At 36.4% G+C, this 18,109-nt stretch overlaps 1 pseudogene; it reads left to right on the top strand.

Moving 5' to 3' along the window:
• Positions 1-1,221: 1,221 nt before the first annotated feature.
• LOC120177272 lies at positions 1,222-6,900 on the top strand (annotated as a pseudogene).
• The last annotated feature ends 11,209 nt before the right edge of the window (positions 6,901-18,109 follow it).

Below are 18,109 nucleotides of genomic sequence, written 5' to 3'. Positions count from 1 at the left end.
GCGGTTGCCGAAAAATACAATTAAAATTTAGTAGGCATAATATCAAAATTAACCCTCAATGTTTATTAAAATATTATTTTAGTCCCTTTTTTAAGAAACCTTTGACCCCTAACATTTTATTTTAAAGTAAAAAGACCTTAAGTTTGATTGAATAATAACTTTGATCTTTATTATTATTTTGGAGTATTTAGACGCCAAACATTTTATATTAGAGTAAAAAGACTTTTATTTTAGATTGCTAATCGTTTGTTATCTAATAATTTTTTATCCATAGAGGGACTTTTGCCCCAAAATAAAATGTTGAGATCAAATTACTCTAAAAAAAAGAATATCGGCCAAATGATCGTTTTGATAAATGTTGGAAGATAATTTTAATATTATGTCAATTTATAATGAAGTGTGTTATGTACATAAAAATATGATTCCGTGTATTTGAATTTTATAATTTTTACCATTAATAAGTTCGCTCTCTATGTTTTTTTTTTGATAAATCTGGTGTTAATAGAAGGTAGTATTTGTTCAAAAACTATTAATCATTTTACAATGAACGTTTATATTATTGCATACACAGTGCTTGAACTCATTATCTCAAAAAATAACAACAAATACCTTAATCACTGAGATCTTTTAAAAATTTAAGTCTCTAATTGAATTAATATCATAAGTTAATTGGTTATTTAATTTAGTTTAAAAAAATATTATTTAATAATTAAATACGAGATTAATATATTTGTATACAAATATATCGTTACCTATAATAATTTGTTGAATAAATTTTCATAAATATATATTTTATATAAAATATTTTATTTTATTTACATTTTATATTTGAAAATTATGTTATTTATATATTTTTAAAAAATGGTATATATTTATAAAATATGATTGTGCATTTTAGTTAAAAAATAGTATTTATATTCACTATCCAAACATGGATGCTTCTATTGTATTTTACTTTCTTCAATAAACAAATAGTTAAAACTTTAAGGCCCAAAATCTTTATACGTATGGTTTTGGTTCAAAATACGATGATACCAAGTTAGGCTCAGAAATCCAAAGGAGCCCGTGTCTTAACCTTATTGAAACGCAGCCGTTTCATGAAAGCAATTATTGTTGTTATTACTATTATTATTATTGTTATTGTTATATTCCTCTCCTTCTTCCTCTTGGCATTAGCAATTAACAATTAGCCAATAAAAACTAATAATCCACGGCAAAGGCTACTGTCATTAAATTTTCCGAGTTACCGAAGGAAGCTTATTTATCATTTGTTTAATAAATAAATACAATTTTAGGGTTTTTGTCGTCCGACTTTGATCCAGAATCCGATCAATCAACAAGGAGGAGGAATGTATCAGTGGAGGAAATTCGAGTTCTTTGAGGAGAAATTGGGAGGCGGAAAATGCAAATTTCCGGAGGAAATCACTGGAAAAATTGAGTGCGCTTCGAGCGGAAGAGGAAAGCTGGTGATCGGCTTCGATGAAGGTTCTGTAAGCCTCCTAGATCGCGGCCTTAACTTCAATTTCGGCTTCCAAGCTCACACTTCCTCCGTTCTCTTCCTCCAAATGCTCAAGGTAAAAAATAATAATAAGAGACTAAATTATGTATATATTTTCTTTTGCCACCAAGTTTATATTACAATCATATAAAAAAACGCAACTTTATTGAACTTTTTGGATTGATTGATGACTTTAATTAGCAACGGAATTTCTTGGCGAGTATTGGAGAAGATGAACAAATATCGACGCAGCAATCAGGGATGTCCCTGAAGGTATTTGATCTTGATAAAAGCAGCCGGAAGGATCGAGTGCCACTAGTCCTGATTGTATTGGAATTTTGCGTATTTTCACCAATCAATTTCCCCAAGCTAAGGTTTTCTCCTCTCTTCCCTTCTTTTAATTTTTTTTCTTATAATGTATTTACAGTTAGCTGTTTATTTCACATTAATTTGCTTTTGTTTCCTCTTCTAATTGAATTTTCACTGCCAACAATATGTCAAAGTTATAACTTTTGCTAGTTTCTTTTCTAATTGCAGAAGCAAATAGTAAAAAATATATAAACAGTTTGCAACAAAAAGCAAATGATAATTTTGGCTGGATGTAAAAATTGTTTAATTTTTACCTTTTTTTGTCTAACCATTATTTCTGCAATTGTTGCGTCATTTTCATTATTTTATAACTTTTATATCTAAATAACCACCAGTAACGACCAAACTGAACCATAGCTAAACCAACTTGTGCGATTCCTGAGATTACAGATCAGCTTATTTTTAAACTCTTAATGTGAGTCTTTACACATTGCAGATCACATCATTTTTAGTCTTGGAGGAAGCTCCGCCGATATTACTTAAAGCTATTGGGTTGGACAATGGTTGCATTTACTGTATCAGGGGAGATATTGCACGTGAAAGAATAACCCGTTTCAAGCTTCAGGTTGATAATGCATCTGGTGATGGAAATTCATCGGTTACTGGACTAGGTTTTAGAGTGGATGGTCAAGCCCTTCTATTATTCTCCGTGACTCCAAATTCTGTAAGTTTGTTCAGCATGCAGAGCCAACCTCCTAGGCGGCAAATATTAGATCAGATTGGATGCAATGTAAATAGTGTCGCAATGAGTGACCGCTCGGTATGCATTTTTGTGACCTTTACTTTCTTTATGGTGCCTTAATAGCTATATATAGTCTTAGAAGATAAGTGTTTCTCTGTTGTTTTTCATTAGGAGTTGATAATTGGTCGACCTGAGGCCGTGTAATTCTATGAGGTAGATGGGCGTGGTCCCTGTTGGGCGTTTGAAGGAGAGAAGAAGTTTTTAGGGTGGTATCGTGGATATTTATTATGTGTTATTGCAGATCAAAGAAATGGAAAGAACACCTTCAATATTTATGACCTGAAGAACCGGTTAATAGCACACAGTCTAGTTGTTAAAGAAGTTTCTCACATGTTTTGCGAATGGGGTAATATAATACTTATAATGACTGATAAATCAGCCTTGTGTATTGGTGAGAAGGATATGGAAAGCAAGTTAGACATGCTCTTCAAGAAAAACCTTTACACTGTAGCTATCAACCTTGTTCAAACTCAGCAAGCTGATGCTTCTGCAACTGCTGAAGTACTGAGGAAGTACGGTGATCATCTTTATGTTTATGGAAAACAAGACTATGATGAGGCTATGGCACAGTACATCCTCACCATTGGTCACCTTGAACCTTCATTTGTCATACAAAAGTTTCCGGATGCACAAAGAATCTACAACCTTACAAATTACTTAGAAAATTTACATGAGAAGGGGGTTGCCTCTAAAGATCACACCACCCTTCTGTTAAACTGCTAAACTAAATTGAAAGAGCTGACAAGCTGAATGTGTTCATTAAGAGTGAGGATGGTGTTGGTGAACATAAATTTGATGTGGAGACTGCTATAAGGGTTTGCCGAGCAGCAAATTACCATGAACATGCCATGTATGTTGCACAGAAGGCAGGGCGGCATGAATGGTACTTAAAGATCTTGCTTGAAGACCTTGGCCGATATGATGAAGCTTTGCAATATATCTCTGGCCTCGAACCAAGTCAAGCTGGGGCGACAGTGAAGGAATATGGGAAGATTCTCGTAGAGCACAAACCAGCAGAGACAATTAATATACTTATGAGGTTGTTCACTGAGGATAAAGAGTTAGCTAAACGTGGAACTTCAAATGGTGGTTACTTATCTATGTTACCATCTCCTGTTGATTTCCTCAATATTTTCATCCATCATCCACAACCTCTTATGCATTTCCTTGAAAATATGTTGACAAAGTAAAAGATTCTCCTGCTCAAGTAGAGATTCATAACACACTCTTGGAATTGTACCTGTCCATTGATTTGAACTTCCCATCAATCTCCCAAGCTGGCAAGGGAACAGATTTTAGTATCAAAGAAAGAACAGTGTCAAAGGGGAAGCTGGTTGCTGAGGGTAAGAATTCACCTACAGAAAAGGACACACTGGAAAGACAGGAAAATGGGCTGCGCTTGCTTAAGAGTGCATGGCCTTCTGACCTGGAACATCCACTTTACGATGTTGATCTTGCTATCATCCTATGTGAGATGAATGCATTTAAAAATGGCTTATTGTATTTCTATGAGAAGTTGAAAGTATTTGAAGAAGTGATTGCTTGCTACATTCAATCCCATGACCATGAGGGATTGATTGCATGTTGCAAAAGGCTAGGGGACTCTGGTAAGGGTGGGGACCCTGCTTTTTGGGCTGATCTTCTAAAGTACTTTGGTAAACTTGGTGAAGATTGCTCTAAAGAAGTGAAGGAAGTTTTGCCCGGCCGCAGCGGTGGTCGGAGTAGCTAGGGGCCACCGGACTGGTGACCGGATATCGCCTGGGAGAGGAAGCTTTGAGAGTTTAGAGGATGAGAAAACATTTCAGGAAATGGGGAAAAATGAAATGGTAAAGGGTGTTTTGACCGATTTATATACGAGGGGCCATAGTGTAATTACAGGATTTTTAAATCCTTTCCGCCGTCCCTGAATGTTTGAGTCGCAATTCAATTTGGTCACCATCTGTAAATTTGCCTCCATATTTCCAATTTAATCAATTTAATCTCTGCTTATATTTTTTATATTTTGTGAATTGGCACTTAACTTTTTTTTTTTGCAGTTAATTTTAATACCAATCTAATCCATTAATTTTAATTTGTCTCAATTTGATCCTCTATACTTTATTTTATTTTTGATTTTTCTTTAATTATTGCTTTTTATAAAATTTAACATTTTTAATATTATTTAATTATTTTTTATTTTATTTTATTTTATTTTATTTATTTTTTTATTTTTTTCGATTTCTTTGATTTCCTTTTTATTTATTTTATTTTTTCCTTTGACTTTTTCTCTCTCTCATTTTTCTTGTTTTTTTCTTTATTTAATTTTTTATTATTATATATTTTATTTATTAATTTTCATTATTATATATATATATTTTTTTCTTGATTTAACATTTCTATATTTTTATTTCTTATCTGCATATTTATTAATTTATTTTTTTTCTAACATTTTCGATCTCTTTTTAGAGAAAGTTCAACCGATCAAAGGTAAACAATTCGAATCGAATGATTTAAATTTAAATTTAAATTTAAATTTCAAATTTTCGCAATTAAGACAACCGACAAATTAATTGGTATCGAAAGGGCGGTTCAAGGGTGTTAATCTTTCCTTGACCGTAACCGACTGTCGAACCCGACACGTTTCTGGTATAACGCAGATCAGGTAAGATGGTGTCCGACCCACCTAAATTTGTTTTAAAGTGGTCGATGGCGACTCTAATTCATTTAATCCAAGTCGAAGCCCAATTCGGGGTCCAACCGAAAGACGGTTCCGACACCTATGTCTCACCTTATCTGTTATTAAAGATTACATTGCCCGGAAACTTGAACAGGAGTCAAAACGGATTGAAGAGGACAGACGAGCTATAGAGAAGTATCAGGTTGGTACCTACTTTCTTCCAATGATATTTCTCTTGCAATTCTATTTACTCTTATTTTGATCACCTAACCAGGTAGTAAGAGTTGCACATGTTTCCTGATTATGTAACAACAGAGTTTGGCAAGAAAAATTCCATAATATAAGCAGCACCAAATTCTACTTAAAAAGTGTTAAAAAAGTATTGGTTTCTTTAAGGCATATTAAAATTATTGTTAATAGACTAAAATGACATTTTCGAAGCTCGTGAGACAAAAGATGATTAATTAATTATAATTCAATGGTGTCATACTGCAATAGGTGACGTTTGCTGCCGTTTTTTATGGTCAATCCATTCATTTCCTTTCCTCAATGATTTAAGTTTTATTGAAATATGCCCCGTCTCTTTTGGCCGTGAAATTTGCCATGATTGTCATTTGGCAAATTCAAAATTATGCTCAATCGTTTTTTCTTCTTTTTTGAATTCAATTCTTTGGATTGCACAGGAAGACACAATGGCTATGAGAAAAGAAATTCAGGACCTTAAGACAAATGCTAGGATATTTCAGCGGAGCAAGTTACTGCTTGCACTTTTACCCTTGACCTACCAGCTGTTCACTTCATGTGTATGCACTCATTTCATCAGCGCTGCCTTGGAGATAATGGAAAGGAATGTCCTGAGGTGCTCCAGAGTACAGAACTGTAATGGAAATGAAGAGAAGCCTGGAACATAATTCAAGAGATCAAGATCGATTCTTCCAACAAGTCAAGAGCTCAAAGGACAGGTTTTCTGTAATTGCTGAATATTTTGGGAAGGGATCATTAGCAAAACTAGTAATGGTCCGACAGGAACTGCTAGACTTGACGGCATCTCTTAGCAATGGCTTTTGAATTTTCTTGATTGGTGTAATTTGTAAGTGTTCTTTAAGCATTTTCTTCTTTTTCATTAAATTGCAAGGTTAATGCTGTTTGGAATCGCAATCACTAGTGGTAAAATAGAGTCACTTTGGGCTCATGGCTTTGTTTGGGGCACTAGCCTTTGTGACCAATGGCTCCATTTCCCAATTGGTCTAGTTGTTCAGATGGCACAGCATCACATCTATGCAGGTTTCATGATTTTAACGAACTGGTGAGTTATTGCAGCATCTATTTCTTGTGTGGTTTTTGTTACTTTGAGGTTGCATGCTAGATGTTTTCCTGACTCCCTGGAAACAAATTGAGGAAACAATTCAAGAATTTATACATTGAGCGATTTCTGTAGGCACACTCTAGCTTTTAGATGTGAAGAAGTTATGCTGTTTTGTAGTTATCATCATAAGAGTTTTAAGTTGTAACCTACAATTTGATTTGATGCAATCTAAATGTATGAATATTGGATTATTGGTACTTAAGGAACCTATGTATGCGAGCTTTTGAAATCGTATTTGTAGTTCATTGTCTTTAGATATTTGGTTTAATGATTACAAAAACCAACGGCACTTGTTGTAACTAAATTCTGAGCAAGGGCAACAATCTTTGCTGTTCGTTGAGGGATGCATAAATGTTGACGAAAACGGGTAAAGAAAACAAAAGAACACGAGAATTTTACGAGGTTCGGCAATGTGCTTACGTCCTCCGTGCCTAGGCGGCGCTAGAAGTTTTTTTTTATTCAATGATATTTTAGGTCTAGGTTACATCTCTATTTATAATAGAAAACCCTGGTACATAATTACAAAATTAACCCTGTACCGTACCGCGGGGGCTGCGCCCCCACACACCCCCAACCCACATAATTCGTAACCCCACAACGAGACTTTCTTTGTAAGGACAGTTGATGTTCGCTGCGTTCACTCACTCCGCTCCATCTCCTGTCCTCTTTACTGGTATATTATTTATGAGCCATACCTAACAAATCTCCACCTTGGCGAATATCCTGCCTCTTGAAAATTCAATGTGGGTTGGGTTACCTTGATTCTTTAACAACTCGAAACATTCAACAAGTCCAAGCAATGCTTGAACTTGTCTGTCGTAACTGGCTTAGTGAACATATCAGCGGCATTTTCATCAGTATGTACCTTCTGAAACAAAACCTCTCCAGATGCAACCAACTCTCTGATCTTGTGGAACCTTACATCAATATGTTTAGTTCTAGCACGATACACCTGATTCTTAGCCAAGTGAATAGCACTTTGATTATCACAAAGCAACTGAACTCCACCTTGTTGAACACCCAACTCCTTCACTAAACCAGTAAGCCATAAAGCTTCTTTTGCAGCTTCAGCCGCTGCCATGTACTCAGCTTCAGTTGTAGATAGAGCCACAATAGATTGAACAGTAGACTTCCAACAAATAGGCCCTCCACCAAGAGTAAAGACATACCCTGTCGTAGATCTTCTATTATCCAAGTCACCTGCATAGTCTGAATCCACATATCCTACAACCAAAGGATTATCCCGCTGACTCCCAAAACAATTCCATGTCCCACAGTACCCTTTAAGTACCGAAAGATCCACTTGACTGCTTCCCAATGTTGCTTACCAGGTTTAGACATGTACTTACAAACTTGACTAACAGCATGAGCTAAATCAGGACGAGTACATACCATCGCATACATCAAGCAGCCAACAGCATTAGAATACGGAACCTTTGCCATATCTTCAGCTTCCTTATCTGTCTTGGGGCACTGTTCTGATGAGAGCTTAAAGTGATTCGCCAATGGAGTGCTAACTGGTTTTGCGCTGATCATCGCAAACCTTTCTAGCATTTTCTCAACATAACCCCGTTGAGATAGCCGCAGTTTCCTTGAGTCTATGTCCCTGCAAATTTCCATTCCAAGAATTTCTTTGCAGCACCTAAATCTTTCATATCAAATTCCTGACTCAATAAAGTTTTCAAACCGATAACATCATCCATGTTCTTCGCAGCAATCAACATATCATCACATACAGTAATAGAAAATAAAAGAACCATCATCAAGGCTCTTAACATAGACACAACAATCATACTCACATCGGTTGTAGCCAATCTTGATCATATATGAGTCAAACCGTTTATACCACTGTCTCGGAGACTGTTTCAACCCGTACAAAGATTTCTTCAATCTGCAAACTAAATGCTCGTTTCCAGGTTGAGTGAAACCTTCAGGTTGCCGCATGTAGATCTGCTCCTCTAAATCACCATGCAAAAAAGCAATTTTAACATCCATCTGCTCTAAATACAAATCCCAACTAGCCACCAATGCAAGTACTGCTCGGATTGAAGTGTGCCTGACCACAGGAGAAAATATTTCATCATAATCAACTCATTTCTGTTGTGAAAAACCCTTCGCTACCAAACGAGCCTTGAACTTCTCCCCCTCTTTTTCTGTTACTACTGGTTTCTTCTTATACACCCATTTGCAACCAATCGGCTTCTTACCCTCAGGAAGGGGAACTAACTCCCATGTGCGATTGTGATTCAAAGACTCCATCTCCTCAACCATGGCTGTCATCCACTTGTCGTTTTCCTGACTAGTAACGGCATCATGAAAAGTAACCGGATCATCACTGCTAACAATAAGTGCAAAAGATACCAAGTCTTCAAAACCCAATCTGTTCGGAGGCTTTATATTCGTCCGTCTCACCCTGTCTCTGGCGAGACTATAATCCTGCAAATCATCCGTAGTGGAACCACCAGAAGTCGGTTGAGAAGTTTCTGGTTTCTCAACTGGAAACTGCTCGAAATCCACCACTGTCGTGTTGCTTCTGCTGCAACATGGATTGTTCATCAAAAACGACATCTCTACTAATCACAACTTTCTTCGCAACTGGATCCCAGAACTTGAATCCTTTGACACCTTTCTTGTAACCCAGAAAAATGCACTCCTTCGATTTTGCATCAAGTTTGGATCTCTCATCAGCAGGTACATGCACATAAGCAGGACAACCAAAAATCCGTAAGTTATCAAAACTAACATCATGACCAGTCCATACCTCTTCTGCAACTTTCCCAGCCAGCGATGCCCTTGGCGATATGTTGATAAGGTAACACGCCATGTTAACAGCCTCAGCCCAGAAGTGTTTGGGAAGCCCCGCATTCAACCGCAAACATCTGGCTCTTTCATTCAACGACCTGTTCATTCGTTCCGCAACACCATTCTGTTGTGGTGTCTTGCGCACTGTAAAATACCTCTGAATCCCATGCTCCTTACAGAATTGTAGGAACTGTGAATCTGTGTACTCCGTACCATTGTCAGACCGCAAACACTTGATTTTTCGTCCTGTTTGGTTTTCTACCTCAGCTTTCCACAGCTTGAACTTCTCAAAAACTTCAGATTTCTGTTTCAAAAAATACACCCAAACTTTCCGTGAAAAATCATCAATAAAAGTAACATAGTACCTAGATCCACCCAAAGACGATGTCGTGGAAGGCCCCCATACATCAGAATGCACATAATCAAGAATCCCTTGAGTTGTGTGCTTCGCAGTCTTGAAACGGACTTTAGTCTGTTTACCAAGAACACAATACTTGCAAAAGTCGAGCTTACAGCTTTTGACACCATGCAACAAGTTTCTCTTGTGTAATTCTGCCATACCACGTTTACTAAGATGAGCAAGGCGCATATGCCACAATTTTGTCGTATCATCACAGGACTCAACAGAGTGAACTCCACCTGCAACGGTACTCCCTAACAATCTGTAGATATTCCCTGCAGTCATCTTGCCTTTCATCACAGTCAATGCTCCTTTAACAATCCGAATGGTTTCCCTATCCTCGTCAGCCTTAGGGATAAAACCATTCTTGTGCAAAGTGCCCAAGGAAATCAAATTCTTCTTCAAGTCTGGGATATGTCGAACACCACTCAACGTCCGAACGGAGCCATCGTGCATCTTAATTCTGACATCACCAATACCAACAATATTGCAACATCGATCATCACCCAAATAAACCGAACCAGAATTAACCGGCCTGTATGTCGAAAACCATTCCCTATTTGGCGTGATGTGATAAGAACATCCAGAATCAAGAATCCAAGCATCCGTCAATTGTGTCGTTGAAATAGAAAGCATATCACCCTCACTGCAATCAGAATTATCATCCTCGACCACGTTCACAGACTTGGATGAGCCATCACGCTTCTCATCAGTCTGCTTTTTCAACTTCGGACAGTCTCGCTTCATATGTCCCGCCTCCTTGCACTTGTAACAGTGAATCGTCTTCTTATCCCTGGATTTGGATCTGGAATTCCGCTTCTCGGACCCTGCCTTCTCTGGCTTCCGTCCACGATCTCGATTACCCTTGACATATAAGCTATCGGCTTGAGAGCTTTCCCCTGCATTCTGCTTCCGCTGGTTGTGAGCCAACAAGGCTGCAGTAATCTCCTCAACATTGATAGTCTCTTTCCCATATGTAAGAGTAGTCACCATGTGTTCGTAAGAGGGAGGCAACGAACACAACAGAATCATCGCTCTATCTTCATCCTCAATTTTCATATCAAGCCGAGCCAGATCAGAAACGATTTGATTGAAGACATTCACGTGTTGCGCCAAATCGTGATCGTCCTGTATCTTCAGCCCATACAGCCGCTGCTTCAGATACAGTTTTGTCGTTAAGGATTTGGACATAAACTGACTTTCCAACTTCCTCCAAATTTCGTCTGGAGACGATAGATGCATGACGTGATACATGACCTCGTCCGCCAAGCATAATCGTATGGTTCCTGCCGCTCGCTGCTGCAATTCTTCCCAATCTTCCTCATCCATCGACGCCGGCTTTGTAGATCGCAAAGCCTTCAAGATCCCTTGCTGCGCCAATAGATCCTTCACCCTCGTTTGCCATAATCCGAAGTTACCCTGACCATCGAATTTCGCGACTTCGAATTTTGCTCCTGACATCTGATACCAATTGTTGACGAAAACGGGTAAAGAAAACAAAAGAACACGAGAATTTTACGAGGTTCGGCAATGTGCTTACGTCCTCGGTGCCTAGGCGGCGCTAGAAGTTTTTTTTATTCAATGATATTTTAGGTCTAGGTTACATCTCTATTTATAATAGAAAACCCTGGTACATAATTACAAAATTAACCCTGTACCGTACTGCGGGGGCTGCGCCCCCCGCACCCCCAACCCACATAATTCGTAACCCCACAACGAGACTTTCTTTGTAAGGACAGTTGATGTTCGCTCACTCCGCTCCATCTCATGTCCTCTTTACTGGTATATTTATGAGCCATACCTAACAATAAATCGTGGAAACACCTGGAAATAGACTGTTAGGAGGGCAATTGTTGGGGTTTTGTGTTTTTTGCCAAGTTCCTTTTAGATGCTATGTTGCTATCAGTACTAGTGTTACCAGGTGTGTTTGCCAGCTAATTGCTGGCAAATCAGTAATTAAACGGCGTAAGAATGTCGACTTTTGCCCTATTGAAATCTATAGGGTCATGGTTTTCTTTAATGAACAACTCTCGCATTGTGCGAATGATAGATGTTATAGGGAGTGAGGGTTAGGGTTTATATCTCTTTCTGACTTCTTTGCTTTGATGGTTCTTCTAATGATCTTTGTCGTAATCGGTTTTCGTCCGGGAACGAAATATTTATTTGGCGGGAAAAGTGATGTGAATAAATGGTTTTTAAAATAATTTGGAAGTCGCCATCGGCCTTTTGGGTCAGGTAGGTCGAATACCTAAAAATCATCCTTTAAAAGAGTTTTTAAGAAAACATCGATTAAAAGATAAACTGATCTGCGTTTTAACCAAAAATTCGTTCTTCTTAATAATAAAAAGGGATTCGTGGTCGGTTACGTTTAGGGAAGGATTAGCACCTCTACAATGCCCAAAATTGGTACTTTTTAATTATAAATTATCTCTATTATTAGAAATTTAAAAATTAAAAATATATTTAATTTATAATCCTATTATTTCAAAATTATAATTATGATTTTAAGTAAATTTATTAATTTATATAAATTTATTAATTTATATAAATTTATAAATAAAATATTTATTTATTTAAAAATATCAAAAAAGGACTTCTAGGTGCCTTAAGAAATCTATTTTCTTCGATATTAAAAAATAAATAAATAATTAAAACAATTAATATATAATTTATAAAATAGGATATTTATTTATTTAAAAATATCAGAAAATGGACATCCAGTTGTTTTAAGACTGTTCTTTCTTAATATTGAAAAATAAATCAATATTAAAACAGGATTAAAATAGGTTAAAAGTAATTAAATAAGATTTTAATAAATAAAATAAATATTATAAATATATATATTTATGGCTAAATAATAATAATAATAATAATAGTAATAATAATTAAAAGTAAACATACAAAAATAACATATAATGAACAAAATTAAAACTATATATTTAAAATAAATAAAACTCGTAAAAATAAATTAAAATTAAAATTAAAATTAGTGACTAAATTATAACCTAATAGAATTAAATACCTAATTCATAATTAATTATTTAAAAATATAGTGGCTAAATATACTATATTACCTATTTATTAATGTAGTGACTAAAATAAACATATATTGAATTCAAATATTAAATTAAAACAAATTAAAACATGCTATTTGTGATTAAAATAATAATTACTAAACTATAAGGGACTAAATTCAGTATTCATCCTAAATATATAATTATACTGGACATGACTGAAATAAAATAAACTTCGAAGACTAAATTATAATAGGCAAAAATTACTTTCAGTGACTAAATTGCAAGGTATACAAACTTGGAGCACTGCGGACGGGGTTTACCCTTTATGAAATTACAGAAACACCCTCCCCCAAAACGGTGTCATTTGGGAGAGGGTATTTAAATACCCTAAACGGCTGGCCCTTCGGGCCAGCATCCTCATTTCTTCTTTCTCTCGCCTCTCTAACTGAGAGAGAATTTTTAACTCTCTCGCCTCTCTCTAAAACTGAGAGAGAGACCACCGGCCGGAAGCCGTGCTCCGGCGTTGACAACCACCGTCGGCCACCGCTGCCGGTGGCGGGAAAATTTCAAAATTCCCAAAATAAAGATCAGAACGTCCTAAAGATGAATTCGATGTCTTTTTTCTCTAAAAAGCCTTGTAATTACCTAGATCTACAGAAATACTCTCGGTATTTCAATTTCTTTTGCGGCGTGTGGAGGTTCTGACGACGGCGTAGCTTCCTCGGTGGTAAGTTTTCTCCCTCTATTCTCTCTTTGCTTTTTGATTTGTTGCTATGGGTTTTGTTTGGCTTGCTGTTGTGGTCTGTTCGGGTTCTTTCTCTCGTTTCTGTTATCTCCGGTTCTTCCTCTCTGTTTTTTTTATTTTGCAGGTATGGTGGCTATAGCCACCACCGAGGCTTTTGTCGGACCGGTCCCTTAAGAAGTTTTTGGTGAGTCACCATAACTATGGTGGTGACTCACCATAGGCAACAACGTGGACGATCAGAGTCGTGGCAGCAGAGCTTCTAGAGGCTTCGGCGGCGAGGTGGCGTAGCACTAGAGTGTCGGCAGCTAGACGTTGGACCACCTGGCAGAGGCGACGACTGGCCTTCTGGAATCTTGAAGGCGGCTAGGGTGCTAGGGTTTAGAAACCCTAGTTAAAACCCTAAATTGGTTTAGGGTTTTAGTTAGGCCATCTGGTTGGTCTTCAAGATTTGTAATTGGGCCCCGATTTTGGCCTGTTTGTAATAATAATTTTAATAATAATAATAATATCAATAATAAAAAAATGGGTAAAAAATTAGTATCTTCAGCTGCCCCTCTTTGCTCATTCTTGTGTTAACAAGAATAGAGCAAAGACGAAAAGATAATAAATTTTTTATCCATTTGACTTCACTTGATTATGTTGGCAATGTTGAATAATTTCTTCTTTGGGATTAGTTCTTCTAATTATGAACTTTTTCACTGGGGATGACAATTTATCTCCTTCTGTGATGTAATCTAGCAAATGTTGAACAAGCTCTTCTCATTGTGAACTTCTTCTTCTTCAGATGAGTTCTTCTCATTATGAACTCCTTCTGGAAATGCTGATGATGATATATCTCCTTCTGTGATAGAGTCATGCAAAAGGTCGAACAAGCTCTTTTTATTATGAAATTCTTTTTCCTTCTTCAGATGAGTTCTTCTCATTATGAACTTTCTCTGGAAAAGTTGATACATCGAGTGATGAATTCAAACTAAAAGTTGAACAAATTCTTCTCATTATGAATTTCTTCTTCCTTCTTCAGACGAGTTCTTCTCATTATGAACTCTACCTGGCAATGTTGATCCATCAAATGATGAATTCAAACAAAAAGTTGAACAAATTCTTCTCATTATGAACTTCTTCTTCCTTCTTCAGATGAGTTCTTCTCATTATGAACTATCTCTGGAAAAGTTGATCTATCGAGTTATGGATTTGAGCAAAAGGTTGAACAAGCTCTTCTCATTATGAACTTCTTCTTCCTTCTTCAGATGAGTTCTTCTCATTATGAACTTTCTCTGGAAAAGCTGATCCATCAAGTGATGGATTTGAGCAAAAGGTTGAACAAGCTCTTCTCATTATGAACTTCTTCTTCCTTCTTCAGATGAGTTCTTCTCATTATGAACTTTCTCTGGAAAAACTGATCCATCGAGTGATGGATTTGAGCAAAAGGTTGAACAAGCTCTTCTCATTATGAACTTCTTCTTCCTTCTTCAGAAGAGTTCTTCTCATTATGAACTCTACCTGGCAATGTTGATCCATTAAATGATGAATTCAAACAAAAGGTTGAACAAATTCTTCTTCATTATGAACTTCTTCTTCATTCTTCAGATGAGTTCTTCTCATTATGAACTTTCTCTGGAAAAGCTGATCCATCGAGTGATGGATTTGAGCAAAAGGTTGAGCAAGCTCTTCTCATTATGAATTTCTTCTTCCTTCTTCATATGAGTTTTTCTCATTATGAACCCTTCTGGAAATGTTTTAAGAAAAAAAAACATTCTGCACTGTAGGGCTTACAGCTGACCCGAAGGTTTTGAAAACATCAAAAAGCTCCCGAAGGCTTTTTGGAAACATCATGCACTGTAGGACTTACAGATGTGAGAAATAGTTTACTAAGTAAGAAACTATGAAAATCGTTTTCTCATTATTTTTCAAAATAACATGTTGATTGGGTAACATGCCTCAATCTCAAGATAATGCTCATTCTTGTGGATTGCGTCCATCTCTCTTTCAGATGTTTGAATGATTCCTGCATTTGAGATTTTGAATTCTATCTTCTTCTTGTAAGGTATTTTCCATCATGAATCTTCTTTTTCATACGAAAATCTGAAAAAACTTTATGTTTGAATACAATCAAATGTATCAATGTAATGCATTGTCTATTGTGCAAATGATGTTCTTATGAATGGATAAATGTTGATGGAATCTTCATTTGACTTTTAAAGTGGTGAACTCGGTCTTCTTTTACCTTATCATTTATTTTCAGGGTTACCTCTAGAGTGTAGCAACTTATGCTATCAAGCTTTCATTTCTGAAGAATTATCTGATCAATCTGCATATTTGTATCTTCGTGTCTTCTTTGCTTCATGAAAGTCTCTGAAGAAATGTTTCATTTATGGAACTCTTGCCGTAGTCAGAATTATGACTTTGATGCCCCATTTTGTCTTGGATAAAACCGATTGCTTGGACTTGTGCAAAAATCCAATAAAGCTTTCATCTTCTAAAAGCGAATCTATCATCTTTAAAAAGAGAATTTATCATCTTTGAAGAGAGAATCTATCATCTTTGAAGAGTGTAGATGTAGATATGCCTGACTCATCAGAGATTAATTAGAAAGCAATGTTTGTTCTGATTTGACTCTTGAAATACATCACAAGGAGGATTTATCCTAATTCCTTTCATGTCTTCACATCTAATCAGATCTTGAATAAGGTAACTTGGACCATATCATGTCAAGATGTTTAACAACATCCTGTCGTTCAACATTAGTTGGCTCCATTAATTTCTTGTTGTTAAAATTTTTGCTTCCCTTCAATGGAAAGAAATATTCATCATGTCTCACTTTTAACCTTGGGGTTGAAGAAAACAAACTTCATCTTGGATCCATAAATGGAAATACCATATGATTGCAACATTGGTTTAGTACCAGAATAACTGGTTCGTAAAACATTTGACAACACATTCATCATTTCATGTGGTTTCTGCTCAGATGTTTGTAAAGTATTTGACAAACATTCATCATTTCTTGTGACTTTTGCACAGATTTCTGGTCAGTGAAGCTCTTTGCACAGTGTTCAAAGCTTTTGTATGATGTCACAAGACCTCTTGAAAACAAAAATCAGTGGGAATACAAATGGAATGTTGGCATGACCAAAAAATTGGTCCAATTCACAAGATATGCTAGTGTCGAATTGAATAAGAGATACCAACTGATCTTGATATCATCTTGGGCAAGGGAAAGTGTAATACCGATCATGTTTTTTTCCATAATGAGTGTTGTAAGAAATAAAAACACATCAGCTATAGGAGCCATGTATAGAACGATATCCATGAAATTCTTGTCGATGGGGATGAAACGCCCATGATAAAACCAAAATAGATGAAAACTCCGTTCACCCTGGCTGGCAATGATAACACCAATAACAATGGGATTAAGGGTAATGTAATCTGAGCCTCTTTATTCAATGTCATCAAGCAAACAACAACTGATATGAAAAACAACTTCGTAACCTCAACATTATGGTTGAAACTAACTACCAGGAATCTCAAAGAAATATTTTCAATCATCACCGACACACAAAATACAAAATTCAAAGATGAGATTTTGAGGAATTGAACCCTGGATCGACTGGTTTGCCTGAGGACCATCTTTATTCATGCAACCATGATGTAGATTAACAAAGAACACACTGTCATGTGACACATGGTTAAGAAGATTGGGTATTTGAAACCATACTTGTTGAGTAAATATTTGTTAAACAACAAGACCCTGATATAACTGCCTAATGAATGAAGCAATTATGTATAATCAGCACGACTGTCACTGTTTCACCATTTTCATTCTTCATATCTTTATGTCTCATTAGAAATATTTGTTCAAGTCAATGATCTCGACACAAGATGATATGGGCCTTCAGCATGCCCCAACATTGGCTAATACAAGTGTTCAAAATGCATCAACAGTCCTGATTCTGATTGAAAGGGGCTTTCAGTATGCCCAAGCATTTTGCTGATATAAATATTCAGAATACTTCAATATTCCTAATTCTGATTGAAAGGGGTTTTCAGCATGCCACAACATTCGCTTCTTGTTAATTTGAGCCATCAAAATGCCCCACATGGATCTGTCTGAAAGAACCTTTAAAATGCCCCAACATTTGCTGATACATATGTTAAAAGTGTGCTCAACATTATTTCTTGTTGAGATGAGCCTCCAAGAATGCCCAAATATTCATATTGTTGTGAGCCTTCAAAATGCCTCAATATTCTATTTCTGGTTGAAATTGGCCCTCAAGATGTCCCACATGGATCTGTCTGACTTGGGCCTTCAAAATGCCCCCAACATTCTAATTCTGGTTTATTTTCAATGTCTGTTTGACTTGAATCTCATGATCCCTATGAGGTCCAATTTTGACAATGCATTGTTATGGGTACATGTGGATTTATTCGTGCCCCAAATCTGTTTATCTTGAATGCTCTCATTATGGTGTCACTAAACAACAGTGTTGTCAAGTAACTGGAGGAATTCTCTTCACGTT

Source organism: Hibiscus syriacus, unplaced genomic scaffold, assembly GCF_006381635.1.
Source record: "Hibiscus syriacus cultivar Baekdansim isolate YM2019G1 unplaced genomic scaffold, ASM638163v2 tig00112285_pilon, whole genome shotgun sequence".
Lineage (NCBI taxonomy): Eukaryota > Viridiplantae > Streptophyta > Magnoliopsida > Malvales > Malvaceae > Hibiscus > Hibiscus syriacus.
Note: the sequence above shows the minus strand (reverse complement) of the source record. Positions and strands in the feature narration are given on the sequence as shown.